This window comes from Symphalangus syndactylus, chromosome 9, assembly GCF_028878055.3.
Source record: "Symphalangus syndactylus isolate Jambi chromosome 9, NHGRI_mSymSyn1-v2.1_pri, whole genome shotgun sequence".
NCBI classification, from domain to species: Eukaryota; Metazoa; Chordata; class Mammalia; order Primates; family Hylobatidae; genus Symphalangus; species Symphalangus syndactylus.
In genome coordinates, this window is record NC_072431.2 from 125,490,912 (window position 1) to 125,514,828 (window position 23,917).

At 38.6% G+C, this 23,917-nt stretch overlaps 1 protein-coding gene and 1 pseudogene across 18 annotated transcripts in view; one reads left to right on the plus strand and one right to left on the minus strand.

Annotated features, from left to right (window-relative positions):
• The window catches only part of NFIB (nuclear factor I B), a 463,288-nt gene that overhangs the window by 311,504 nt on the left and 127,867 nt on the right, over positions 1-23,917 (plus strand). The gene's annotated exons all lie outside the window — the stretch shown is intronic.
• Positions 21,096-22,034, minus strand: LOC129490391 (large ribosomal subunit protein eL8-like; annotated as a pseudogene).

A 23,917-nucleotide genomic window follows, 5' to 3' on the forward strand; every position in this document is an offset into this window, starting at 1 on the left:
TTCTAAACCATATTTCAATGAATTTTATTGAAATGTGATTCATTCAGATTTCAAAAGGAAATAACATGTATTTCATCAGAATGACAAAATACAGTCAGCATAAAAGAAAAAAATTATTAAAAAACATTTGGCCTGGGTCTTTAAATATTTTGTTCTGTATTTCTGAATTGTTTTTCTTTTGGCTCTTCTTCTGGAGAATTCCGGTAAAGTTGAGAGTGAATCCTGATACTTTGAAAGAGTCGAATCTCCCTTTAAGCCCCATGCCTATGGTGGAAAACTTACTATTACTTTCTATATCAGACTTTAATATTATAAGCAATGATTATTTTTTCATGTTGTTTCCATAAAATGAAATTTTATCCTAAATCTAAAGCCATTAAACCAAAAAATTCCAGGCACAATACATCACTTCATTTCAGCCCAAGCTCAATCATTGCTTTCAAATCTATCATATTACCTATTTTCTTCTTGAGGAAGAATGTAGTGTAAGGATGAACCTAGTACCAAACAATAACTGTCTTCTTAAGAATGGGATTTATATTTATTTATTTTTTAGAGCATTCTTGAGATAAAAAGATTCTTGGATATCCAAAGCAAATGTATTTAAAAAATGAGGCTACAGTTTATGTTCTAAATCATACCTTCTGTTCTCACTTATATCCAGAATTTTAAAATGTTGGGTACTTAGAAGCAGAGTAGAATGGCACTGAAGTGGGGAGGTGGGCAAATGCAGAGATCTTGGTTAAAGGGTACATACAGAGTTGCAGTTTTGTAGGATGAATAAGCCTTGAGATTTAATTGTTGAGTTGAGGACTATAGTTAACAATATTGTAATGTATACTGGAAATTTGCTAAGAAAGTAAATGTCATGTGCTCTCATGTAAGAAAAGGTAAAAAAGGCAACAAATTCTTTCAAAGAAAAATTTATAAAATTGAAAAACCACTTATCCTCTCAAGGAAGACACTGTATTCCTATTTTAAAGGTAAAGAAAATATGACAATGGAAAATACAGTCGTCCCATGGTATTTTGGGGCAATTGGTTCTAGGACCGCCCCAACCTCAGGCCCCACTGGGGATACCAAACACCGTAATGCGCAAGTTCCTTGTATAAAATGGCATAGTATTTGCATGTAACCTGTGCATATCCTCCCATATACTTTAATTCATCTCTGCTTACAATACCTAATACAGTGCCTACATATCACTTCATTTGAGTGGATTCAGCATAGCACTCAGTGTGCGGCAAATTGGAGTTTTACTTTTGTAAGTTTGTGGAATTTTTGTTTTCTGAATATTTTTGTTCCATGGTTGGTTGAATTCATGTATGTGGAGCCCATGTGTATGTACATCATTCTTGAAGAGACTAAGATAGGGCAGAACATCTAACCGTGATCCTCTACACCTTGATTTTTCTCAGGACACTTTCAATCTAAATATTCTCTTTAGTTCTTAGCTGTTAATTTTTAGTGATAAGATCATCATGGTCTTCCAATATTAGGGATATATGGTTTCTACACAGAACGTCATGTGGAAACTGAAAAATAGCTGTGATCTTAGTGAACAGAAGCCTTAGCAAATGATGGCACAATTTTCTGTTTAGCCTATCACTTGTTTTCCACCTTTTTGCATATTGCATATGGCCTTCTGGGTCAACCAGAAATATCTTAAAAGCTGTTAATTGTTCGGGCAAGCATAATAAGTGTGGAGACTGGAAGGTGTAATTGGATGAGGGACATTTTACTATTTGTTTTATTTTGATGTGACCTTATTTCTTTTAATATTGTTTTAGATTATTTTGGAAGGCAGGGGGAATCCTGTTTGCTCAAGGGACAAAATTTGAGAAGATACACAGGACAGCCCTCAGTGACTTCCTGGCGAACTAGAGTGTAGTGGGCGGTGAGGGTGGCTGATAGGATATAGTGTGGCTGAGAAGGAAACGAACCATTGCCCTTGAGGAGACCAGGTGGATTCCTAGTATTGTACTTCTCTATCAATCACAGGTATTTCCATTTCCTTATTAGATTTTGATTTCGTATATTTAGAGGAATTGAACTAGAGCTGATAAGATTTTTCTGCGTTTGCATTTCCTTGAAATTAGATTGGCCTCTAACCAGTCATGTAACACATCTTCCCCCCTTCTTCTTCCTCTTTTACACATTGAGGGAAAACATGATTTCTCAAAAAATTTAACTTTTGATTGATCTCCTATTGAATTGCACAAGAGGAGAACTTGAGGTATGAAAAGAGTCTGTAATTATTGAATAATTAGTGGTTTCTACATTTTTATAGATAAATGCCCTAAAAAAATTGGAATGCTAATTTTTAAGCTTTGTTCTAGTTAAATTTGTTTCTAATTGGTGAGAGTTGGACTTGCTAAAATTATTACAAATAGGTTGCAGTTCAGAAAAGCAATGCAGTGGAGAAGTTATTAGTATCATGAGTCTGAACTGGAGTATTACGTAGTAGTCACTTATCAGTAAGGCGAGGACAAGGTCAGGGTAGATCAGCTCAGTGACCTGGGGGAATCGTAAGTGTGCCCCTGCTGTAGATTTCTGTCAGAAAGTCCCTGCTCTATCATCTAAGCATAGCAACTCCCCTCTCTGAGCTTTTATTTAGCTCAAGCTTGTTCAACCCATGGCCTGCAGGCTGCATGTGGCCCAGGATGGCTTTGAATGCAGCCCAACACAAATTCATAAACTCTCTTAAAACATTATGAGATTTTTTTTTTCTGCTTTTCTTTAAGTTCATCAGCTATTGTTAGTGTTAGTGTATGTGTGGCTCAAGACAATTCTTTTTCTAGCGTGGCCCGGGGAAGCCAAATGATTGGACACCCCTGATGTAGCTGCGTAACCCACTAGATAGAATTCCAGGTGATGTCTTGAGGGAGCAGTGGAAAGAAGAAATGGATTAACGTTGAGTCCAAAGAGTAGGAAAGAAGGGGTGTTTGAGCTAGTCTGCAAGGAATACTTTTTCTTTTCTTTCTTTGTTTTTTTTTTGAGACAGGATCTCACTCTGTTGCCCAGGCTGGAGTGCAGTGGTGTGATCATGGCTCACTGCAGCCTCGAGTTCCCAGGGCTTGAGCCATCCTCCCAGCTCAGCCTCCCAAGTGGCTGGGACCACAGGTGTGTGCCCCTGTGCCTGGCTAATTTTTTGTAGCAATGGGGTCTCACCTTGTTGCCCAGGCTGGTCTGGAACTCCTAGGCTCAACTGAGCCTCCCATTTTGGCCTCCCAAAGTGCTGGGATTACAGGTGTGAACCACTGTGTCTGGTCCTGGAATGCAGATTTCTAAACTTAATGAATAAAGGGACAGATTTACCTGGGAATTAGCTTGGGCAAAGGCTCAGATTACCAGTTTACCTGGAGCTTGAGGTGCATGAATTAGTGTCAGGTAACCTGAGCCTGGAATCCAGGAAATGACCCTTAAGGACCCTGAATGCCATCTGATGCAATGGATTTCCTCATTAGGTGCAGGGCTTGTAGATGAGGGTGCAGGAAGTCTTAGGGGCCATCTTAGAATTCTGCCTTCCGTGGTAGATAATGGGGAGCTTCTGCCAGTGTTTGAAAAAGGAAGTTACATGTTCCAAGCTGGGTTCTTGAAAGTTAATATTAGTGGGATGTAGAAAGTGTTTTGGAAAGATGAAGAACTGGAAACAGTTGACAAAGGAGGAAGTCTTTGCAATATCAAGATCTGAGAGCACCAGTGCATTGGAAATGGGGATCCAAGGATCAAAAAGAGAACTTGACAACTTGCTACCTCCTCATTCAAGCCAAGATTTGCTTCCTTTGTGCTTTGTGGAGGGAAAGGTAATGAAGGGTAGTGCTAAGCAGACAGGCTCTTAATGCTTTCTCTTAAACAGGGTAGCCTTTTTCTAACACCCTCATTTAATAATTGAGATATGGTGGTTCAGAAAGGGAAAATGACATACTTACCAGAGTTTTTAAGCTTTGCCAACTGTGCAGTTTAGTTTGAGAAGAGATGACTCACTGGTAAAGAATGATTAGCTGGCATACAGGGCATAAGAAGGGCAGCTTGCTCAATTATACTACGGATTCCAAGGGAGGCTGGGGCCAGCTTGGCTTGCAAGTTGTCAGGACAACTTCATGGGAGAATGTGGGTCTTACCCTGGCTGTTAAAATAAGTTATGGAGAGGACATGAGCATTACTTAAGTAAAGGTCAGAAGACAGGACCAGCTCTGTGCAAAATTGGGGAGTAAGATAAGCTTGAGGGGCAGTGTGGTATGTGGCTGTGAGCCTTGGGGTCTTATATACTTGAGCTGTGTGACTTTGGGAAACATACTTTGTCTCATGAGCCTCAGTTTTTCTAACTGTAAAATGGAGCTAATAATAATGTACATATAAATACAAAATAATTGTTTCATGGCTTAAATCTAGCTGTGTATTACAAATATCGTGTGATTCAACCAAATCTATTTATACCTTATAGGGTTCTTATGATTTCTGTGTCAGATAATGCATGTTTAGCATAGTTCCTGCCACATAATCAGTATGGCATCTTAGTAACTATTTGCAATATTATTCAAGGAATAGGAAACTTCAGAATCTGGAATTTAGGTAGAGCGGTTAACTTCTAAAGCTGGAGAAGGCTTTTACTTCGCGATATGGGGAAGTAGCCAGGTTGTAAGGGAGAGGATGTTGAATTTCAAGTGAAATGTGGGAATATCAACCAGAAGCTGGGGTTGGAGCGGCAGAGACTCCTGGTGTGTCAACATTTGGCTTGGCTTGACCTCAGGATGCAGAGTTTAGTATCTTGCTGCTGATGGACACCTTACAGGAGTTCAGACTTTTGGGGTGAGGGAGTAGATGGGCTAGTAGGTAGGACATAACGTAGTTCAGAGCACAAAACTCTCCTTGGGAGGGGGTGAGAGGAATAGGAAGAAGATGGGATGTGGTGTGTGTGTGTGTGGTGTGTGTGTGTGTGGTGTGTGTGTGTGTGAGGTGTGTGTGTGTGTGTGTGTGTGTGTGTGTAGGGAGATTGATTTCACTGGATAGAGCAGAAACTTGGGGTGGTAGAACCTCATCTGCACTGGGCCGATTCTTTGCAATTCTTCCTGAGGAAGTTACGCTTTGATGAAGGGGATTTTCTGAATGGGAAATAAGGGAGAGGGCAGGAGGAAGAGGAGAAAGTGAAGGGGAGGTGAAGTTTGAGAGTGTGGGGTTGATGGGTATAAAAAGATATGAGAGCTATGGGCTGTGATCCACTGTTGAGGAGACTGCAAGTCCAGCATCCAGAGAGACAGCAGAGAAGAAACTGGGGCTCCCAGGCAGGGCTCCTGGTTTCTTGGTGCTCTAGGTATGGTCGAAGGGGGGCCACATGCCCAGAACAATCCTGCCTTGTGGTAAAGATGCCTCTCCATAATATTTGGAGAATGCCATGTCTTTCCCCTAGTACAATACATAGGAGCAGAATTCAAAGCATCTCTCTCTGAGCCTGTGAACCACAACAAGGGCTTTAAAATAGTTTCAGATAGGCACCTTTGCCTTGTTTATGAAGCATGTACTAATTAGAAAGAGTTGTGTTTTCTTTGTGGTATAAGCCTTTGCAATGGATCTACATTGTCATTGTTACCAATAATAAGTAATGAGATTAAAATTTAAAACAGGTGTCTGATAATCCTTGATGAAGAGAATTCAGGGGATATTCTTCCTGATTTTGCCTTCTCTCCACCTGGAAAGGAGGTGGATGAGCCCATCAGACCATAGCCTGTTGCTGGGAGGAAATTCCTTGGCTCAACGTGAAGAAAGTGTACTACGCCTAGATTACAGTTTACCAGGGACGAGGGCCTGTTGCTTTGATGCTCTCCCAAGACTGGAGTTGGAAAAATTTTTTTGATGTAGTTCCATCCTCTCATAGTGAAGTTCTTCGATTTCCCAGGGATGGAAGCTTTGTTATAAGAGTCACAGTGTAGATTCTGATGTAATGATTCAAGATATTGGCTTTCCAGAGGATTCTTAATATACTGCTTTATTCACCATAGCTTTAATTCCATTGTGTTAAAAAGAATATGCCACTTTCTTGTCATCTGAAGAACTCTTAATTTCTTATATCCCATCAAATGTAGTGTTATTTACTCAAGCTTTCTTTCCAAATTTTGCCCTGGAGTGTTTGTAGGCAGTTACATTTATCTCTAACATTACTCACCATTTAGTAAAAGAAACAAAACAAAACAAAATGCCAGCAAAAGTAACTCCTCCATAAAATACGTGTAAAGCAGTAATAACATGTGAATGAACAAAATCCTGGCTTGAATCTGTTCTTTTGCAACAAATGTAATGCGGTTGTAATTTTGAGAAAAGAAGCCTGCAAACAAAAATAGTTAGTAGTTTAATTTTAGGTTTACAGTTTTGACATTGTAACCCTAAATTACATCTTATTTGGAAAAATCTCTTCAACTTAAACTTTTTTTTTTTACCCTAGTGCTACAAGATGACTCTATATTAAAGTTTCTCTGGAGATAAAATAGCAATATTTGTCAATCTATATAATAGTTAATATTCAAAGTAACATAATTTATCTGCATCTTAGATTTGCTCTTCTTGTTGAAAATACTGGTAGTTTTAAATACATAGAATAAAAAACAAACAAATGCAAAACTCCTTTAAACATGGCAGATAGCGAGTTGTGGGAGGCTGTGCCAAACTTCGTAAGGTGCAGCATTTAGGAGAGATGAAAGGCTAAAACCATCAGAGTTTCTACCAAATTGGGTGATCTACATCGGCTTCGTTAGCCACCCCTTAATGAAGAGCCAGCACTGAAGAAATGTTTCTGCAGTAGGAGAATGAGGCAACTATTTAATGGTATCTAGTTAAAGCCAGAAGGAGACCATGAGAGGAATGATTTTAAGTTCCCTAGAGGACAAGAAGTGTTTCTCCATGTGGTACTTCCAAGAGTAAGATAAACAAATAGGTACTTAATAAATGTCCTTTGATGATGGAGAAGTTAAAAGGAGGGTACATCAATAACTGAAATTACCTGGACTTAACACGACTAAAAGTTAATAGAAATCTAGGCATCCACTGTGATCAAGGCCAATGCATTTAAATAAGTACATTTCCAATTTCAGCTCCTGGGGAAAAGAGTACGTTTCAGATGCCAAACCCCCAACCAAATCTGATTGGTAGTAATAGCCTCTTTTGGCCTTTGGTAAAATTCCCAGTAAGCCAGATACCAAAATACAGTATTAAAAACTGAAGAAAATTCATTTGTTCATTGATTGGGTGACATCTATAGTCATCAGTCTCTCAGGAGGTTAGAAGCCCAACTTGGAGTTCTACAGCAGTGCATTGCTGTTTGCCGTGCACCTTCAGTGTCTCACATTACTGTATGCAAAGTCTTTTTCAAGCACCTTATTAAAGCTGTGTTGGCTTGGACAGAATGCCAGTGGGTGGAATCTGGGTTTTATTGGTGCTACCTGAGGGAAAATACTTAGTTCAGGAAGGCACTGAAAACAGAAACAGGGTTTTGAGGTTGTTATTTGGAGTCAGACTCCTGAGTATATCATGGAAACAAAAGAATTTTAAACTTAAAAAGTATCACTTTATTTTCTATTTGGCTTCAATATTGTGATAATGTCTGTCCCTATTTCCTGTACAACTGGCCTTTTTCTTCAGTATTTTTCCTCTGGGAAAAAGTATGCCTTCCAAATACCACCTTGGAGCTCTCACCTTGCTAGGCAAAGCAACCACTGCCTTCTTAAAAGTTTGATGAGATCTACAGAGTAATACAGGAACTCCCAGCAAACACAGAAGAAACTGAGTCTGGGACAGAAAGTACAGCTTTACTGGCAAAGGATCAGGGACCTAAAAGCTTACATTTTTGTGCCCTACCACTGCCCATATAGATTTACTTTCTTATCTTCATTCTGACTTTATCCAGGTTTACTTACCTATCTATTTTATCTCAGTGGCAGGAGTATTTTTTGTAAGTGTTCTCATATCTTTTGGGGGAAAGAAACAAAGTATAAAATAATAAATAAATATTGGTATGATGAAGTAATATCTTGAATGAGATAATATGACTGTTTGGAGCAGGATTTTTGATGAGTCTTCCAAAATAATATCAATTTAGATTTTGCTTAGTTTGTCTTTTTTTTTTTTTTTTTTTTTTTTGAGACGGAGTCTCACTCATGTTGCCCAGGCTGGAGTGCAATGTTGCAATCTCGGCTCACTGCAACCTCCACTTCCTGGGTTCAAGTGATTCTCCTGCCTCAGCCTCCCAAGTAGGTGGGATTACAGGCATGCGCCACCACGCGCAGCCAATTTTGTATTTTTAGTAGACACAAAGTTTCTCCATGTTGGTCAGGCTGGTCTTGAACTCTTGACCTCAGGTGATCCACCCACCTTGGCCTCCCAAAATGCTGGGATTACAGACGTGAGCCACCATGCCCGGCCTAGTTTGTATCTTTTAAAAGAATTTCCTAGCATTATTGAATAATTAGATAATTTGTATCTTATCTTTTGGTTGCTCATGCCCATTCTGGAAATAATTTATAAGAAGATCTAATTTAGATTCTATCTGCTATAAGTGTGAATTAGTGTGAGTTGCCTATAACATATATAAAAGCTGTAACCTGGGAAAAAGTTATTATCTGGAAGCTTTAGAAATTAATGCTGTTCTTTCTTAAGTATCATCAGGAAATTGATCAAAATGGCCACCTTGATACCAAAAATAAGGTTTTGGGGCATAACATCCTTATGAATTCAAATGTTAGTCATTTCACATATCTTCCACTTTATTTCATTAAGTCCTTCCTAATAGACACTGTTCAAACATTATTCATCATTTACTAATGCTGTTACAACATTATTTTAGAGGATGGATATGGATAGCTGTTCTAGCTTTTAAAGTTTTCAGTGTAAAGCACCATGGGCTAAACATTGGCCAGGATATTCTGTATGAAATGGCTTTAGTTATGGGCCTGTCTGACAACAGTTTTCATCAGAAAATATGCTTATTTTCCTTTCTTTTAGAAAATTTGGCTGAAAGCAATTTTGGCAAAGTCAGCATAGCCTTGAGTGTCACATGAGAAAGATGGAATTGAAGTGGCTGTTATGTAGACCTGACCTGGGTATGGTAACTGTGGTGACATGAGTCCTTTGGAGGACACAGCATCTCTCCAGCATCTCTCTTCTGAGGTTCACTCTCTTTTGTAGGGGCTTACCCCCTTGTCAGTGCTATACACACACACACACACACACACACACACACACACACACACAGAGAGAGAGAGAAAGAATGGAGAACCTTCCTTCTTACCTGTGGATACAGATGCACCTTGGCAGAGCCCACTTGCCTCCTGCTTCCGGCCTTTCTCAAACCAGAGCTTTTTTAGTTTCTACCTCATCCACACAGAGACTTATAGTGGCCAGCAAAGTGACTTGAAAAACTAATACATGCCACCATGTTAATGCACACCTTTCCAGTGGGATAAGCTCAGCCTGAGTGCCAAATTTTATTTCTTTGCACATGATTATCAGTTAAAATTATTTGTCTAGTTTGTTATTAATTAAATTTATTTTAGAAAAGTACACAAAGAAAAAATTGTGACCAGACAATTAGGTAGCTTCTAAGGTAGCCATGCCAACCTATCTTTTGTTATGAAGATGAAGTCTGTTATTTCTTAATATTGAACATTATTTTTGACTAAATTTAAATTCTACTGTATGCAATAGAATTGAAAATATACCAGCTTTATTGTCATTACTAAGAGTGATGATGATTATACCTCCTATTTATTGCACACCCCCCATGAACAAGGTATCGTGCTGAGAATTTACATAAAACAATTCAGTTAATTCTCAGTACAGTGCTGCTTGGGAGAGATTGCTTTTTGCCTTTTACAAGATGATGAAAGAAGCTTGGAGATGTTGAGTCATTTATCTGAATTACAAAGCAAGTGAGTGGACAAGATAGTTGAAAATTCTTTATTAAATTTGCTTTGATAACAAAAGTAATGTTTGCTTTTGGTAATACAATTGGAGTATTACAGAGGAAGTTATGCATACCATAGGAAGCTAGACTCATTTTCAGTACATTATCCAGAAGAGCAAAAAGTACTGTTAACAAATGGGGCATCTTTATCTTTATCTGACTTCTTGAGAATAATCTTTGTAAATTATCTGATCACTTTTTAAGTAGTAGTTTTTTTAAATGACTTTTTGATGACATACTTTCAACTTTCTTTGCAATAGAATCAAGGTACATTGTAAATTTAGAATAAGCAAGGATTTTCAGGACAATATATCTTTTTACACATTTTCTTTCTGACAATTTTTCACCCCCAAATACTCAAGCTTTTACTTATTTATTAGTTAACTTTTAATAATCATTTCTTCTTAACATAGTCTTAGTATATGCAGATGTTTAAGGTTTTCATTTTCACTGCTTTTCATTTAACACCATTAAATGTATACCAGAGGTTACATTTTTCAAGTTTATCGTTCTGAGTATTTATGCCTGCTCTTTTTCTTCGGTTACAATATGCTAGACAGTCTATGAGAAACTGATGTGAAAGTTGGTGTCTTTGGAGATTAAGTAAAACTGCTTTAGCCATTATTTTTCCATTTCTTGCTCTGCTAAGCACCCAGTTAATGAACTTGACAGAACATCGTTTTACTGAGCTGTTTACTTTGAAAACTTATAAGTAATGTACTTACAGAAAATAATTAAATATTATATACAGATAAAAATGAAAAGTAAATCTCTTCCTTCCCCTCGTTTCTCCTTTGGCCCTTGCTCCCAAGCCTAAATTTCTTGTTTCCACATTTTCTTAATGGGCATGTAAGCATAGGTATGCATGTGTATACGCATATTTTATGAAGTCAGATCTCTTTAAGTTCAGATTGTATCGGATGGCTCTCTGCACTGTGTGTGCCTCCTTCCTGTGTGTACTGGATTGTGGAATAAACAGCTCTCAGCAGGATATTCATATTCAGTAAAATAAATGATGAATTTCCAATGGAAAAGGGAGTCAGGACCAAGGAAATGGAAACAGAGACTCAAAATATGGGAAACAGTACAAATTTATAGACCATGAAGTTCAGAAATGTTGTCTGCTAAATTAGCATCATGTGTTTAAAAAGTTTCCTGGTAGTTATGTAAAAAGCATGATACAATCCATAATATGATTTTGTTTTACTCTGAAGGAAGGAAGTATGGCAGGTTCTTAGAGGAAAGCGTGACTTTTCTGTTAGGCTGCTGGGAGCTGTGCTGCTGAGATAGTGTGGGTGAAAATGGGATGTGGTAATGTGTGCATGCTGAGGAGCTGAGATGTATCCAGTTCCATAATTTGCCTTCAGGACCAGCTCCTTAATGTGTGGGCCTCTTGTTCAAAAATTAAGAGTTTCAAGATGGTGACAGAAGAGCATGAAACCAAGCATGGGGACCACGTAAGTGGGGCTCTGTGTGACTGCATGGGTCCATGCCCCTGACACTGGCCCTGTGTGCTTTGAGATACTTGAGCATGCCCAGGACCTGTGAGGAGAAGAGCAGGCTGGTGGGGAAGGTGAAGTTGCTGCCTCATTCAGGGATGTGCTCAGAGAAGTGCAGGTTCTCTCTTTGGGTTTTCCTTATCTCTGTCGCTTCTTCAGGAAGGGGAATTAATGGGGGGCTAGGATGTGGCCTATTTGGGGAGCAGAGTGGGGAGTAATAAAGAAGGGTTGAGGAGGGCTCTGCTAGAAATATTGGAAATGAGACCTGATGCATAGCCCGAAGGTGGCATCGATTCTTAAGTAAAAAGATGTGAGGTGAAATGAGGGGACTCCTTCCCCTTAAATTTGGAGCAGTGGGAGTTGGGGGTACGTTTACAAACCACTTCTGGCATGTTGAGAACAGAGGCAAGGAAGCATGTGATAACAGTTCCTTACAGTGTTAGGACACAGGGAATACTTTTTCCTAAGAGCACAGATGAGGGACATAAAACCCAGCCCAGCAGCTTGGGGTATCAGGAAAGGCCCAGAAAGAGATCCTGTGCAATGCATCTGGGTGGATACCTGGGTGTCCACATACTGTTATTCATTTAGGACTTTGGACTTTATGCTAAAGGCTATGGGGAAACGACTGAAGGCTTCCGGAGAGAAGCTACATCAGATTTTCATTTACTGAAGTGCTTTGGTTTCCCATGTTACTGTGTAGCAGTGGTTCCCAAAGTTTGGTTCCACAACCAGCAGCACTGGTCTCACCTGTGAGCTTCTGGGAAATGCAGATTCATGGGCCCTATCTGGACCTATTAAATAAGATCTCTGAGGATGGGCCAGAAACTCTGTTAGGACAAGCTCTCTGGGTGATTCTTGTACATGTTAAAGCTTAAGAACCACTGCTGTGGAGAATGGATGGTGGACCTGACTTAGGAAGTGTTTATTACAGATCCCTTATGTGACTAACAAGGAACCTGGGGGCCTGCGTGAATAAGTAACTTTCCAAAGATCAACCTACTGGTGGATGGTAATCAAGAAATACCAGTTAACTGACTGTGCCTAGTCTTTCTGCCATGGAAACTTCCTAGGCAGTGAGAAGATTACCATAGCATTTTAAAAAGAAAGATGTAATTATATGCTATATTACCTTTCAAAAATAGTGCTTACAAAAGTACAAATGGAAATAGGCAAATAATGTAATGCATAAACATGATTGATATATAATTTTTGGTTTTATCACATTTTATATGTGATGCATATTGTGTTTGTGTGTCTCTGAGACTGGAATGGGGAAGCAGGAAGTAGCTGTTATCTTAACTTAAGCTAATTATTCTCTAAGCAGTGAATTTACTAGGGCTATGACCTTGGGTAAAACATTTAATCTCTGTGAGCCTCAATTTCCTTATCTATGAAATGGGGATAGTAATATCTACCTGACACAGTTGTTAGGATAAGGTGGCTTATGTGAAAGTGTTTTGTAAGTTGTAAAGCATTGTAAGTGTGAGCAGTATATTTTTATCATATAACTTAAATCCAATCATCTAGCAAACATTTCTTAATTATATTATGTGAAATATTGTAAGTGTAGAGTTTTAAACATGTGTTTTTTTTCCCAGAGGAATTATAAACTTTTGAGATGGTTACCTAAGTTATTCACACTATTACTCAGTGGTGAACCCATTCAAACAATATGGACAATTTTATTAGAAATTCCCAAATCTATATTTTGGACTGAATTTAACTTAGTTGTTAGTTGTTTTCTAACCTTGTTTTAATTTTTATTTTTAGTAGGGATGCTTAAGCACATTGTGACATGGTGCACTGTACTTTAATGTGTTTAATGTTGCCCTTAAGGAGATCATTCAGTTTAAGAATTAAATGAGTATATAATCATTTGTATAACCTTCCAGGAAAGCAACAAAAGTGCATGAGCAATTTCTAAGTAAAATTAAGTCAATGAGTGGTTTATGTGACTCATCAACCTTAATGTGAATTGGAGTAGCTTTGCTTTCATCAATTGGAAATAAGTATTCTAATTATTTATATGAGTCTTTTGGTTGCCCAGTTAAGCAGTTAGGTGTTCCTTATAGCCACAGGCTAGGCTTTCTCAGGGATTTATTAATTTATGCCTCTTTCATGTTAGAATGGTTCATTTTTAAGGAATGTCCAGTGACCTTTAGAGATGGCACTTATTTTATAATAAATGGTAACGTATTTGCATTAACGCTAAGGCCATATTCCATTTAATATGGGCTAAATTGCAGCTACCAATAAAACCCAGTGGTACATTATTTTGATGTGGGTATTCTGGTCAGTGGAGAGATCATTCTTTAAACACTTTAATCTTTTAAATGTCTATTCTTTCTAGAGGCTGAAGAGCTTTCTAAAGTGTATACCTCCTTTATTGAAAGTATAATATTCATGTCACAACTCAGATCACGTTTAATAACAATATGCTATACTGTTCAACTCTGATTTCCTTGTGGAGTCCGCGAGAGGGCTGACGTGGAGGGGCCCACCAGCTGGGGAAGCACGGGATGTGGGAAGACCCTCAGACGGCCCCGCAGGGTGGATGGCACAGAATCTGATATAAACGGGTAAACTTCTGGCCATTGCCCTGGTCACCAACTCCTTTGACTTGTTTTGTCCCTGGGTCTGGATTCTGTCTTCTGGATTCAAATTGCAGTTTGTCCAGTTCCGTGCCTTGAGTAACTATACTAATTTTTTTTTTAAGGTAGACAATGGGAGTGGTCAAAGCTTTGATCTATTTTCATTATTTTTCAGCACAGTGTCATTTTAAAGTGAGTAGAATTATTTTATTTAACTTTATTTCTTAACCAGTGTAGACCCAATTTATATATTCCCTATGTCCTGTTTCTATGCATTTCCTTGCTGTTTCTTACTATTGATCTAGGATAAAATGTATTTCTTTTAAGAAACTTCCCAGATCCATTCATATCTGAATCCAGGATGTTTTTTGGGTGCAGTTTTAAAAATTGAATTCTAATTCCAGATTTTAAAAATAGCCCAGGTAATATTACTGTTAATCACACAGAAAAACTATTTTTGAATACAGTATTGTAGAGGATTAAGCTAAGAGCACTCTTGTTTTTAAATGAAAAATTTTAATTTTACCCTGGGTTTTTCCAGGTTGCAGTGATACTTAACATTGTACAAATACATGTATGTAATTAATACTTTAACTTTTTAGGGAATGATTATTGAGTATCTGGCTTTCAGTCCAAACAGAGACAAAAATGATCATGTATACAGAGAAGCAGAAATTCAATATGGTTTCAACCTGTTAATTAGACTTTCCTTTACTTTCATATAATCAAAGGTGAGTAACTTCCCAGAAAATCCACAGTGTACAAGAGATGCAGCTATTTTGATACATACTAACACTGACGCAAATGAAATTTGAAATGGGAAGTTTTTTTAGGACTCAGTGATGAACGTTTACATTTGAAAGTTAAAAATTTTCTTTGTTTTTTTTTCCAATAAAAATTCAAAACAAATTGAAATAGTGAATGATGTTTTCTATTGTACTTACAGTAATCATCTCTTCTGCTTGAAATTTTATTATTTGGCCATATAAAGTGACAGATCATTATAATCAATTTGTGGTTTTAACAATCAGAAGTAATTGACTAATGATGCTATTTATATTTGGTTAGGGATTAATGGAGGGGTGTATGTGTGTGTTTGTGTGAGTGTGCACACGTGTGTAGGTATACTTACATTTTAGCATATTTTCTTCATAAGTGAAGTGCCAAAAACAATTTGTAAAGCAATTCTGGTTTTTTTTGGTGTTCTCAAACTCAAGGGTTTTAATCACTTTTTAAGTTCGTTTTTCGTTACTTTTAAAGTTTTGAATTATTTTTTGCAAAAATCTTAAAGTAAAAAAGAACTTTTATCTCTAGAGTGGAACAGATGAAAAGGGTAGAGATCTTAACCACAAAAATGTTTTAAATACCCTCTACATTTACTGCTTTACACGTACAACTTGGATGCCTCTCTATATATTTAGTTTCATTCAAGTTTTCCAGTTTTCATTCTAAAAAGGAAGCAAAATACAGAATCCTTTTTCCAAAGGAAAATGTTTGTAGTGTCATGAAAAATGAGAACAGATGGCATTGTAAAGCTTTGGGGAGATGTGTAGCACTTCAATTCAAATTGTTAGGCAAAGTCGGAGACAAATACGTAGCTACCAATTGTTGTAGTTATTTATATGACTTAATTCAAGTATGTAAAACAAAAAAGTATAAAGGATAGAATTTTGCTTCTTGTATTAAATAAAAAGCATTTTTGTAATTTAATGATCCAGCCCTTACCAAGTGAATGCCTAAGCAACCAGGTTTTTTTTAGGAAAAAAAAATAATCAGGAAAAGCAGTTCTAGTCATTTAAAATGTATTCTGTGATTTTGGGTTTCACAGTGGGCAAGTTTACCCAGAGGCAGTGTGACAGGCTATTAGCAAAATAAATAGATCTTCCAAACTTGTAGTCCTCTGCTCTTTTCCCTCCACTTTTAAGTAAATTAGCTTTTCAGTACGTGTGGGCTTGGGTTGTGGTAGGATGCATTAACTTCTCCCCACACTGTTCTGATCGCGCAGCAAAGCGTCCATTACCAATACCATATCCAAAGTGACGTTTCCATACAGGCTGCCTGCTGTTTCATTCATAACCACAAAACAAACTGAAATGACTTTACTTCTTTTTACAACTTGCAAAGAGTTAATGGACTGTGCTGGCCCCCTGCCAGAACCTTTAAGAAACTTTATTAATGTGTTATGAGGCTGGGACACCATAGTGTGGGATTTTATTGGTTATTCATCTTAATGAATAAAAATATGTATGCACAATTAAAGCCACATTCTCTAGCAATTGCCTTCTAATAAATGTTGAGTCTTTGTCAGTGCTCGTCATTGCATTTGCTTATCAATTGTGATCCTTTTCCTTCCAAATCCTAAAGTTACCAGTAGTGCAATAACATGAACTTTAAAGAAATACCAGCTTAGTATTGGGAACGAGCAAATATTCAGTGATGAAAAGAACATAAGCATGTCATAAAAATGAATTAAAAATATCTCCATGTCAAAAACAGTAGTTATCATCTGAAGCATTTTTCCCATTATATATGAAAAAGGCTGGGCTATGATGTATTGATGATTCATAAGACAGAGGCAACATAATTTTGCTGCAGATCATGTAAGAAAGTGATAGTGGAAAAAAATAACTTGTTTACTCTGACATGCTAGTCATCAGAAAACATTTCATTTTTATTTATGTACATTTTTATTGTTCTTTCATCTCTGACTGTTTCTTCTTTTCCCTTACGGGTGGGGTGTTGCAAGGAAGAGATGAGGGCAGAAATAATATCATATTGTAAACTAAACTTAAAAAATAGATTGAGTGAATCAGTGGGTCTAGATGAATTTAATACTGGAGTTGTTTGAGAAAAGATGGATATTTTTGCAGTTTTTGAATGTATGCTTTGTCCTCTGAATAGAATACTATACATCTTCAAAACATTGTTGAATGGTCCTCAGTTTATGAGAATAATCCCAAGTACCTAAAATGAGGGAAACTTCCAGGATGTTCTTTGGCAAAATGATTTTCGTATTGTGGTCATTGGAATAGGATAATTTTATACCACTCTACCAAAAGTACTTGTGAAGAGTCCTTAAGGAAGAAAAAAAAAGCTCTTTTAAGCAAAAATACCAGGAGAAATGAATACATTACAACTTCAAAGTAGTAAAATAAAAACTTAAACCATGTCTGTTTTTATGAATTTAGTCGTAATTCATACTAACATTTCTGAGACATAATTTCTTGTTTTACCACAAGTAGATGTGAGAATAATTCAGTTTTTCTGGAATTAACAAATTTGGAATGAGGTGTAATTTTTTTCTTTTTTAGGACAATTTAACCTTGATGTCGGAATGATTACCAATTGAAATAAAAAAATCTAAACTGCCACTACATTGAACACGTATCGGTTTACTCTCTCAGTCTTTTTTTAACACCACATATTGCTTTGTTGTATAGATGAATTAGAACCTGTCTGGAGTTTAAAAAATGGCCTACCCTGAGGTCATTAAAATCAGATTACAAATATGGAATAAATGTGGAAAGATGATTCTAAAATGACTTTTGGGGGATAAAACTATTTAGGGAGTGGGAAGTGACCTTCGAATTTAGATTTTGAACATTGTGTGCAGCTTGTCATCTTTTCAAGTCATCGTGCTGAGGCATTTGGCCTCATGAATCTGATGGTGCTGTGCTCCGTATGGGAACCCACCACCTAAATTCAACCAAGGAAATGTTTGACTTTGGGCTGTTCCGTTGAGTCTCATTTAGCCCTGTGTGAGAAAGTGGTGAACACTGTGTTGGATTGTGTTCGTGGATCTGTCTCTCAGGTGGCAATGGAAACGGGCTCTTCTCTGTGGTCGTGTTGTCTCTGTAGATAAACCATCAGACCCTGAACTCTGGTTAAGTACAGCCAAGACCGTAGTAACATTCATGTGAAAAATGACACGTGGGAGAAATTAGACTCTCATTTACGAGATGTGGCTTAGAGGGGGATTACTTGATCCTGTGGTGAAGCTTCAGGACTTTGGTGGGAGATGAAGAGGTTTGTGGGGAAGGAGAAAGGTAGTGGCTTTGAAAACGGTGTCTGGTGTCACATGCAGTCCCTGCACGGAGCTGTTCATGCCGAGCTGGCCCTTTGCCTGTCAGCAGCATGCACTGACGTAGTCCTCAATTTGTGGCATGCTATGGGCAAAAGGGGTTTTCTGGTCTCATCCTCCTCCCAGTTTGTACACATTACCAAACCACAACATCAACTCACCACAGTCAGTGGCCTCCACTCAAGGGAGGCTTTTGCCAGGAAAATTGGGAAGGTATGTGTCAAAAATTAGAAAAAATTGACTAGGGAGCCCTGTAATTGCAGAGGTGCAACCTCAACCTGGACTGTATCTCTTTTTCTGTTCAGTGGTGACACCCCTAATTTGGGAAGACAGTAATTTAGTTTGGATTGTGGGGTCCGTTTGGCTTGGGTTTAATTCCTGGCTTTTTCAGTTATTAGTTGGATAGCCTTAGGCAAGTTTTCTCGTCTGAAAATGGGAATAATAATAGCATCCCTTAGTGTTATCGCAAGGACGAAATCTATGGATACCGTAATATTGAGAACAGTATTGGACATGTAAACAAATACTCAGTGACTGTTAGCCTTACTATTATTTTATTACGGTTCACCTAGAAGATATTTGCTGCTGAAGAGGAGGAGAAGCTAACACTGTAAGCACGTACAATGTATGGAATAGTGGGGTTTTACACAGCTAATCACCATTTAGCCTCACTGGAATCCTTTCAGTTGTAGGTGACAATTTTATATGCATCGCACTGTCTTGTGCAGTCAGTAAGATATAGAGTATGATCTCCAAAAACTTGTATTCTAGTTGGGGATATAAAATATTGCTACTTGGCAATATATACCAAACATGACTGAAACTAAGACACAGGCAAAATCTGAAACCATCCCTTAGGTTTTTTTTTTTGTAAAGCATGTTGTCTGAATCTCCTAACTCTTTATATAATACCATAGGGTCTCTTTGCAGGTACTACGTGGTCAATCAACATTTATTGAATTCTTCTGTTTGCTGAGCAGATTGTTGTTTCAGTATTTGGAAACTCTCAAGGAAGAAAAGGTAACAAGTCAGCAGTGTCAGACCATAAAATCTCATGAAAGGAAAGAAATTAGCTCAAGTTCTAAGAGTGTTAGTAAGGGCCACGCGCAGTGGCTCACGCCTGTAATCCCAGCAGTTTGTGAGTCCGAGGCAGGAAGATTACTTGAGCTCAGGAGTTTAAGACCAGCCTGGGCAGCATGGTGAAACTCTGTCTCTACCAAAAATGCAAAAAATTAGCCAGGTGCATCTGTGGTCCCAGATACTCAGGAGGCCGAGATGGGAGGATTGTTTGAAACTTGGAAGGCGGAGGTTGCAAGTGAGCCAAGATCGTACCACTGCACCTGAGTGGCCGAGTGAGATTCCATCTCAAAGAAGAAAAAAAAAAGAGAGAGTAAGTTACTAGTGAACTAGAGATATTTTTTGAACACAACCACTCTGTTCCACCTGTCTGTTAAGAGTGGCCCATTATTAAATAGCTGTGTGACTGATTATTTTGATAACTAATTAAACAAAGGATAAAAGTCCTCAAATGTCTTTTACGCAGCAACATAATTAATAATGCTGAGAAATTATTCTGCTGTAAAAAGGCCCAGGAAAAGTGTGTGTGTGTGTGTGTGTGTGTGTGTGTGTGTGTGTGTGTGTATGTATGTGTTTTTCAGGTGACTACTGGAGAATAGACATTATTCAAAATATACGATTAAAGAGACATTAGATTTTCTTCTCCTAAAATGGAGACTTAAAAAAATTAAGTAAACAATATTGGTGTGGCTCTGCTGAGTGTGTGGACATATAATTCAAGCTAGAATGGGCATTTAGTGAATAAGCACTATGATGAATACCACCAGTTTGTGTCAGCATTATGGAATTCATCTTTCACCTCTGAATTATCTCTCAGCAGAGGCAAGAATGTTGGATTCAGTTGAAGCTTAGATTACCAAACAGTAATCACTGCCAACGATGATTACAGGAGTACACCAGGCCTAATGTGTCTCTCAACCTGAGCTTAAACTTGCGGAACAGTCTCAAAGAAAAATCCACTGACCTCATTATGCAGTATTTGGCTGCTGTGAACATAGCCTGTTAGCTGGGATTTAAGTTTAATAGAGAAAAAAGGACAGAGACAATATATACCTTGTGTATATATCATACTTATGAAGGTGTACTTATGAAGTATTTTTAATTCTTCAATTGTTTTTTATATTCCTACTATGAACAAATCAGTATGTATTTGTAGTTCCATGCAGTGTCTCCATCATTTCCTCCCTCCGGCGTTTTCTTTCCCCTTCCTTTCTTCTTTCCCTCCCTCCCACCCTGCTTTCCCTCCCTCCCTCCCTCCCTCCCTCCCTCCCTCCCTCCCTCCCTTCCTTCCTTCCTTCCTTCCTTCCTTCCTTCCTTCCTTCCTTCCCTGCTTTCCCTCCCTCCTCTCCCTCCTTTCCTCCCTCCTCTCCCTCCTTTCCTCCCTCCCTTCCTCTCTCCCTTCCTTACCTTCCCTTCCTTTCATTTCCTCCTTTTCCTCCCTTCATTTCCTCCCCTCCCTCCCTCCCTAACTTGCTTGCTTCCTTCCTTCCTTCCTTCCTTCCTTCCTTCCTTCCTTCCCTCCCTCCCTCCCTCCTTCCTTCCCTTCCTCCCCCCCTCCTTCCTTCCCTCCCTCCCCCCTCCTTCCTTCCCTCCCTCCCCCCCTCCTTCCTTCCCTCCCTCCCTCCCCCACTTCCTTCCCTCCCTCCCCCCCTTCTTCCTTCCCTCCCTCCCCCCCTTCCTTCCCCCTTCCTTCCTTCTTTTTCCCCCTCCCCTCCCCTCCCCTCCCTTCCTTCCAATTTTTGTTCCTTTGGTCAGCCCTTGGAACTCACAGAGACTATGTATCTGATCTCAATTTTTTTCGGTTTTATGCTACAGACATAGTTAACTCCTCAGATGTTTTTTGAAGGAAAATCTGTATTATTTTTATGTACAGAAAACTCAGCAGTGTACATTTAACCCAGCTTGGTGGCAAGTTCTTTAGCTTTTGCCTTTTTGAGCTTGGCAATGCAAGCCACAGGCTTGGGACCCAGGACATTGCCTCCCCAGTGATGACGGATCTCATTGGCTCTGTGGTTGTAATTGGTTTTGATAGTTTCCACCAGCTTAGCCAAAGCCCCTTTGTCTTCTGAGTTAACCTGTATGAAGGCAGCAGTGGTGCAGGTCTTCCTGTGGACTAGATGTCCCAGTCTTGTCTTCCCCTTGATAATGCAGTAAGGGACCCCCATTTTACGACACAGGGCAGGCAGGAAGACAGCTAGCTCGATGGGATCTGTGTCGTGTGCAGTCACCACCAACTGAGCTTTCTTATTCTCCGAAGGTGGTGATGGTGTTAACTCCTGCTTGAAGGACAGGTGTTCTTCTTAGTGGGGAGGTCCCCTTTGCCAGCGCTTTCTTCTCCACCCAGGCCAACAGCTTCTGCTTCTTCTCTTGCTTTGTCTCTGGTCTGTACCTGTGGGCCAGCTTAAGCAGCTGAGTAGCCGTTTGGCAGTCCAGGTCATGGGTGAACTGGTTAATCGCAGGAGGCATTTTCAGTCGCTTATAGAGGATGACTCTCTGCTGCTGCAACCTGCTATAGCGGGGCCATTTCACAAAGTGGGCGAGGTCTCTTTTGGGCTGGATGTCCTGTCTAATGCCAAAATTCTTAGGCCTTTTCTCAAACAGGGGGTTCACCACTTTCTTGGCCTCCTGCTTCTTCAAGACAGCAGGGGCCGGAGCCAACTTCTTCCCCTTGGTCTTCTTTCCTTTCCACATCTTGGGCGATGGACGGTGGGAAAAGAGAGCTACTTCCTCAAATTTCGAGGCCTGTGTCATAGAAAGGTATGAAAAGGTTTTCTTTTGTTAATGTTATTTTAATGTTGTAAGAGAAACATACCCTGTTAAAGGATGAGAAGAAAACAAATTAATTTTTTTGTTTTCATTTTTCATACACATATGAAAATAAAATATAGAGATTTGATAGAGATTATAAGTTTATGTCAAAATCATGTCATTGCAAATGGGAAAGTGTTGGCTTTGCTCATGCTTCTCTATAGTATGTTTTAATATGGTCAGAATTTGTTGGGGTTTTTTTTTAACCTTTTTTTCCCCCACAAATTAAATGAGTTTCTTTAATCAGCAGAATATATTGCAGGCATTATATGTGATTGAAATGTTGAGGTCAGCAGAATTTCATAAAAGACCTCTTGTCACCATTTTCTAATTGGTAGTATTCCAATATTCCTTTGTAGTTAGTTTTTCAAACAGCTTTAACTACTACAACACAAAAGTTGTGGTACCAAGTCTTGTTTATGAGGGAAATACACATTTTGGCTTCCTGTGAGACAGACTTTAGACCCTGCCTTGGTAGCAGGGTTGGCCTTTGCCCTTGGTGAGGCGGGCCCAGGCCGGCGACATTTCAGGAGGCCGCTTGGCAGCCATTTTAGATCCTGCCCGCGCGGAGAGCTCCTGGCTGCCAAAAACTGCAGTCGCTCCGTGCCAAGACACTCTTGGCAGTGGAGATAAACTTTGTAGAGATACACAGTCCAGAAATATCTTATAATTACAAAGCACAGGGGGCAGAATGTTTTTACAATACAGCTGTGCTAATGTAAACATTTAATTTGGCAGCCTTCTCCACCCACTTTTCAATTAACCGGGTTTATGCAGATACTTTAGGTCTGTAATAAACTTTATTGCTAAAAGTACAGTTTATGAAACACAGATTTGAGGGGCTTTTTTGAGGGGTTTTCCATCCATTTAGGAAAGCACATTGTGAATGTTATGTTGCCTTGAATGGAAAGGGTAGCTTTCTGTCCCAAAAGATGCCATGGGCCTCGCTTAACTGAAACAATTGCTTTAGGAAAAAAAAAATGTGGGGGCTGTCTCCTTTGGCTTCTAAAGTATGCAAGAGGATATTAATAGAAAGAGGTAAAAATCACTTATATAGCTACAAAAAGACACTCGTGTTGATGATCATTAAAAAAGATAAATGTCCCCTGCAATGCATGAGACTGTTTCAGAGATAAATTCCCAATAACAGTTCTTACAGATATAATTATAATAATTGTGTGATCGCCATGATAATTATTCTTATGGAGTGAAAGAAATAATTTTCTATGTAAGTAGCATTCAACTGTTCAGCTCACAAAGCTAGTCAATAGATCGTTTTCAGCTAACCTAAAAAATGGTAGAGGTCATGGAGTTTTAAAGCTAAATTTGGTATTAATTGACATTGTAAAGGTGATTTTTTTCATAAGAAATATGACATCACAATCCATGATATCTCTTTGCATAGATTTGCTTACACATTTCTCAGATACGTTGGAGAAAACCATATAAAATGCTATACATACGGGTCGTTTTTCTAAAAGACAAAAAATGTACAACCGATATTTTTATGTCATTCCATTTAGAAACTTTGCCTTGGTTATGATTTTTTTAAATTAGCTTTTGTTTTTTCTTGAGGATGGATTTGAGTAGCAGAAAACCAATTCTTACAATGTTTTCTCTCAGTACTCCTTTTGAGACTTTCGTGTAGTCTGGCTCCATCAATATTCTATAATGGGATGTGACCACAAAGTAATTTTCATTCTAAAATAGTATTTGACTCTTCAGCTCCCAAACTAGTCAATAGACCCCTTTCACCTATTCTGAAAGATAATAGAGGTCAGAGAATTTTAAAACTGTGGTCTCATTATTTTATAGTCTCATTATTTCATGCTGCAATAGCTGTTTTGTCATCATACCACCTTTACACATTCTGCTTATCACAGCTAAACAATGCTTTTGCAGTCTG